At 39.0% G+C, this 5,669-nt stretch overlaps 1 pseudogene; it reads left to right on the top strand.

Moving 5' to 3' along the window:
• The first annotated feature begins 4,501 nt into the window (after positions 1–4,501).
• On the top strand, positions 4,502–5,013 carry LOC101659713 (annotated as a pseudogene).
• The last annotated feature ends 656 nt before the right edge of the window (positions 5,014–5,669 follow it).

The raw sequence follows: 5,669 nt of genomic DNA, 5'->3' as shown, positions 1-5,669 counted from the left end.
GCAAGATATGACAAAATAATAATTTATAAATTATCAAGGGCTTATGAGGGAGGGTGGGTGGGGAGGGAGGGGAAAAAAAGAGGACCTGATGCCAGAGGCTTAAGTGGAGAGCAAATGTTTTGAGAATGATGAGGACAATGAATGTACAAATATGCTTTACACAATTGATGTATGTGTGGATTGTGATGAGTTGTATGAGCCTCTAATAAAACGATTTAAAAGTAAATAAATAAACTAAAAATAAACAAACTTTCTTCTCCAATACTAATGTCCATGGTAGTTTTTTCTTTCTTTTTAATCATTTTATTGGGAGCTCATGCAGCTCTTATCACAATCCAAACATGCATCCATTGTGTCAAGCACATTTGTACATTTGTTGATATCATCATTTTCAAAACATTTTATTTCTACTTGAGCCCTTTATATCAGCTCCTCATTTTTCCTTCCCTCCTTCCCCAACCCCTTCCTCCCTCACGAACCCTTGATCATTTATAAATTATTATTATTTTTTTCAAGTCTTACACTGACCGATGTCTCCCTTCACCCACTTTTCTGTTGGCCATCAACCAGGGAGAGGGTTATATGTGGATCATTGTGATCAGTTCCCCATTTCTCCCCCAACCTTTTCCTTACAGTCCTGGTATCACTACTCTCATTATTGGTCATGTGGTGTTTATCTCTCCTGGATTCCCTGTCTTTCTAGCTCTTATCTGTACCCGTGTAAATGCTCTGGTCTAACCGGATTTGTAAGGTAGAATTGAGATCATGATAGTAGGGGGACAGGGGAGAAGCATTAGAGAACTAGAGGAAAGTTGTGTTTTATTGGTGCTATACTGCACCCTGACTGGCTTGTCTCTTCCTTCTGACCCTTCTGTAAGGGGGTGTCCAATTGTCAACAGATGGGCTTTGTGTCTCCACTCTTCACTTCCGTTCATTCACATTGATATGATTATTTGTTATGTCTTTGATGCCTGATACCTGATACATCAACACTTCATGATCACATAAACTGGTGTGCTTCTTCCATGTGGACTTTGTTGATTCTGAGCTAGATGGCTGCTTGTTTATCTCCAAACCTTTAAGACCCCAGATGCTATATATTTTGATAGTCAGGAGCCATCAGCTTTCTTCACCACATTTGCTTATGCACCATTTTGTCTTCAGCGATCGTGTCGGGGAGGTGAGCATCATGGAATGACAGGCTATTAGAACAAAATGTTCTTACATTGAAGAAGTACTTGAGTAGAGGCCCAATGTCCGCTGGCTACCTTGATACTTAACATATAAATATAAGTACATAGATCTATTTCCCTATCATTATATATAAATATATTTACCTATGTCCCTGTCTGTATTTAGACTTCTATAAATGTGCATTTGCCTCCTTATTCTTTCCTTTATTTCCTTTTACTTTCTTTTAGTCCCACTATCATGTTCGGCCTTCATATGGGTTTCAGTAATTCCTCTCGGTTACATTGCCCTTGATCAAGCCCATCATACGCCCTCCTCACCATCGATTTTAGATCACTTGTTTTTCCCTTGTCCCTGGGTTTGTTAACACCCACTTAATTTCCCTGCCTCCCTTCTTCCATGTCCTCCTGGAACCATTGGTCCCATTGTTTTCTCCTCCAGATTGTTTATCCAGACTATCTTGTCTAGGTAGACTTGCAGAGGTAGTAAACACAAAAACAAGGCAGTGCAAAACAAAACAACAAAAGCAAAACAAACAATATCAACAACAAAAAACCCAACAGGGGGAGAAAAATAAGAAAAGCCTATAAATAATAGTTCTAGATCTGCTTGTTGACCTTTAGGAGTGTTTTCTGGTGGAGTATGATGGAGTGCCACTCTCTGGCCCCAAAGTCTAATTTTGGTATTCCTTGGGGAATTCATTGCTTTTCTCGCTGCTCTGTTGCACACCCTTAGCGTTTTGTCCTGTTGTAATGGGGTCAGATCAGGCACAATTATCTCACTGTGCCTCCAGTGTTGTCCCGAGTAGCACCATGGGTCAGTGAAGGACGCCATGTCTTGTGGTGGGGCAGGCCCTATGGTCCTCTCTGTGCATTGGCTGTTCTGAGCAGGAATATTGTCCTCGGGGCTTGTTGAGCCAGGATGTGTTTCTCTCTCTCTCTCTCTCTCTCTCTCTCTCTCTCTCTCTCTCTCTCTCTCTCCTTCCCTCTTCATTTGCTCCTGTGTGCTCTGATCAGACGCGACACTCTCTCTGAGCTGTAGCTGCAGTGCTATCCTCTGAAGTGAATTCTTCTGGGGAAAAGGGGGGATTGTCAATATAGTTGAGATTAGGGCCAGTCCCACAGTCCTTTCTATTGGTTCCCTGCTTCATTCAAGTATGTTGCATTCATGCCTTGGTGCACTGGGTTGAAGTCTGTTCCCGCTCTTCCTCTCCTGTGGAGATATAAACAACACCCTCCCCTTGGGTGTGTCCGTGCCCTGTTCCCCTGATACCCATATATTTTTCCCCTCTTCTTTATTTTCCCCTCCTTTTTAGTTGGCTGCCATATGTATCCCATTGTTCTTTCAATATTCTTCTCCAGCACCACAATTGAAAATGAATCCATTCTTCTTCAGGCTTCGTTATTCAATGTCCAACCTTTGATGTATATAAGGCAATGGAAAATACCATGACTTGGGTCAGGCACACCTTAGTCCTCAAAGTAACATCCTTTGTCTTCAATACTCTAATGAGGTCTTGTGTAGCATATTTACCTAATGAATGCATCTTTTGAACTCTTGACTGCTGATTCTGTGAGCAATGATTGTGCATCCAAGTAAGACAGAGTCCTTAACATCTTCAATCTTTTCTCCCTTTATCATGATGTTACCTGTTGGCCCAATTGTGATCATTTTAGTCACTTTTACACTGAGTTGCAATGCATAATGAAAGCTGCAGTCCTTGATCTTCATCATCAGTGCTTCAATTCCTCCTCACTTTCAGCAAGTAAGGTTGTGTCAACTGAAAACCACAGGTTGTTCCTAAGCCTCCACCCAATTCTGATGTCACATTTTCCCCCATAGTCCAGTTCTTTTGATTATTTGTTCAGTATACAGATTGAATCATTTTGGTGAGAGGATATTTGCTTATTGCACACCTTTCATGATTTTAAACCAAGCAATCTTCTCTTTTTAAATTAGCACAACTGCCTCTTGATCCGTGTAGAAGTTTCTCATAAGCACAATGAAGTGTTCTGCAATTCTCATTCGTCTCAAGGTTATCCTTAGTATATTATGGTTCACACAATTTATCATTTGCATAGTCAACAAAACACAAGTAAACATCTTTCTGATACTCTGCTTTGAGTCAATATCTATCTGACATAAACAATGGACACCCTTGTTTCACTTCCTCTTTCAAATGCAGCCCAAATCTGACAATCCCCTGTCAATGTACTGCTGCAACCATTGTTGGATTATCTTCAGAAAAATGTTACTTGCATGTAATATTAATGATATTGTCCTATAATTTGACCATTCTTCTAGGTAACCTTTCTTTAAAATTGGCATAGATATATATCTCTTCCAGCCAGTTGTCTGGTGGTGTAATGGTTACAAGTTGATGGTTACAATGGTTACAAACAAAGCCTATGGGACACAGTAAAAGCAGTTATCACCTGACACTTTATAGAAATCAATGTATACATTAAAAAAATGAAAAGAAAACCATTATCAACACCTCAGTACAACACGTTCAACAATTAGAACAAAGACAGTACAAACCCCCCAACAACAGAAGAAAAGAAATCATAAATATTAGAGCAGAAATAAATGAACTAGAAAAACAATGTGGAAAAAAGCAACAAGAACAGAAGTTGGTTCACTTTAGTATATGTATTGGCTGGGGTTTTTTGTGGTTGTTTTTTTGTTTTTCCTGTGCGCTGGCTAGGCTATCTATTCTCTTTGGAGTGCTCACTAAATGATAGAGCCTGGTGCCCCTGCTACTGCCTGCACCTCTGTCAAGTGATGATCACCGCCACCCTCTGCCTTGCTGTTACTGCCACTGTTTATCCATGCCACCTTGGGATTGGATGTATGTTTAGGACACACTCTTTAAAGCGGGAACATATTCCTTAGTTCTGTGGTGTTGTTGGTCACATTAATGGGGTTTCTGAAGGGCCGTGCACAAACTCTATGCAGACAAGCGAACTGTAGAAACTCATTATTATTCCACCAAGACGTCCCCATAAGAGCAGTTAATTCAACAGAAGTGTTGAATTGAAACCCATGGAACAATTTTCAAGAGTTCTGATCTAGATGGGGTGAATTTCAGTGCACTTCCTGTCTACTGTCTCAGTATTACTGGATTGGATAATTACTGCTTCTTGTTAGGAGGTTCATTGCATTTTCCATTACTATGAACATCATACTCAGAGCACTGAGAATGTCAAATGGAGTATTTTGAAGTAGAACTCAGTTTCTTTACATCATTTCTATATTCACTTTAAAAAGTATTTCATAACTCTAGTGACTGTTTTTTAATTAAATTAACATGGCTTGAATGAAGTGCCCAGCTCCTGTGAAAGTCACATACAAGAGCACACACAATCCAACCAATGCAAGCATAAGCAAATTTATAGAAGAACTTAAGAAGTATGGTAAGAGTACTTCATACACACAGTGGTAAGAGTATATGAAGAAACTTAATGACACTGTTGTTGAGGGAAAATCAGGCATTCATGTTCTTAATCGGCCTTTTGAGGATGGTGTGCCATTATCCAACAAAATTGCTGTTGATTGGTTAAGTCATGTAAAAATTAAGTTTCATAAAGAACCTGACTGTTGTATTGCTCTTCATGGTGTTTCAGGACTTGGAAGAGCTCCAGTGCTTTTTTACTTCAGTGTGAATTGAAGGTGGAATGAAATGTGATAGTGCAGTACAATTTCATAAGACAAAAGTGTTATGGAACTTTTAATAGCAAGCAACCTTTGTATTTGAAAAAGTATCATCCTAAAATGCAGCTGAACTTCAAAGACTTCAATGGTGATAGAAACAACTGTTGAATTTAATAAAACTGGTGACTGATGGCATTCTTTTGGAAGTGGAACTTGAGACAGGATTTAATTTGGCATGCATAGTTACCAGCATGCTAGTTTGGTGAATAAGTTTAATAAAGGTTCAATAAGAATATTGGAAGCATTTTTACCAGGCTAAGGTCTGACAATATTTGCAACCTGCATGTTTGGGCTAAGATAAACTTATCTGGCCCCTTAGCAAATGTGTCTTATGGCCCAGCATTTGTACCAATTGACCTGTCCTGAAATCATGCAGTATTGCTTTAAATCTTTTAAACCCATTTCCATACCAGAATCTTATCAATATATAAGAAACTTAGTGAGTTTAGGTACCAAAATACCCAGCACAATATTTTTGTACTTTTAGAATCATACAGAACTAAAAGAATCCCAGAAGTTATGAACCCTCTAGACCTTATATGGTTTATTCCTTCAATCATCTCAAACATGACATTAGGACCTGTATGATTATCTGCCAGTTCACTTTTTATTTACATTTACCACATTCATACCTGATGCATCAGGTTTGTGCATCATCTATTTTTATTGGATTATTACCAAGCCATACAGTGATTATTTAATGTCATTTTGTGCTTTTATGGAAACCTTAATTTGGGGAAGAAAAGACTACACTGTACAGAACC

The sequence above is a fragment of the Echinops telfairi genome, unplaced genomic scaffold (assembly GCF_000313985.2).
Source record: "Echinops telfairi isolate 266 unplaced genomic scaffold, ASM31398v2 ScPeMD7_45;HRSCAF=164, whole genome shotgun sequence".
NCBI lineage: Eukaryota > Metazoa > Chordata > Mammalia > Afrosoricida > Tenrecidae > Echinops > Echinops telfairi.
This window is presented reverse-complemented; position numbering and strand designations above follow the sequence as displayed.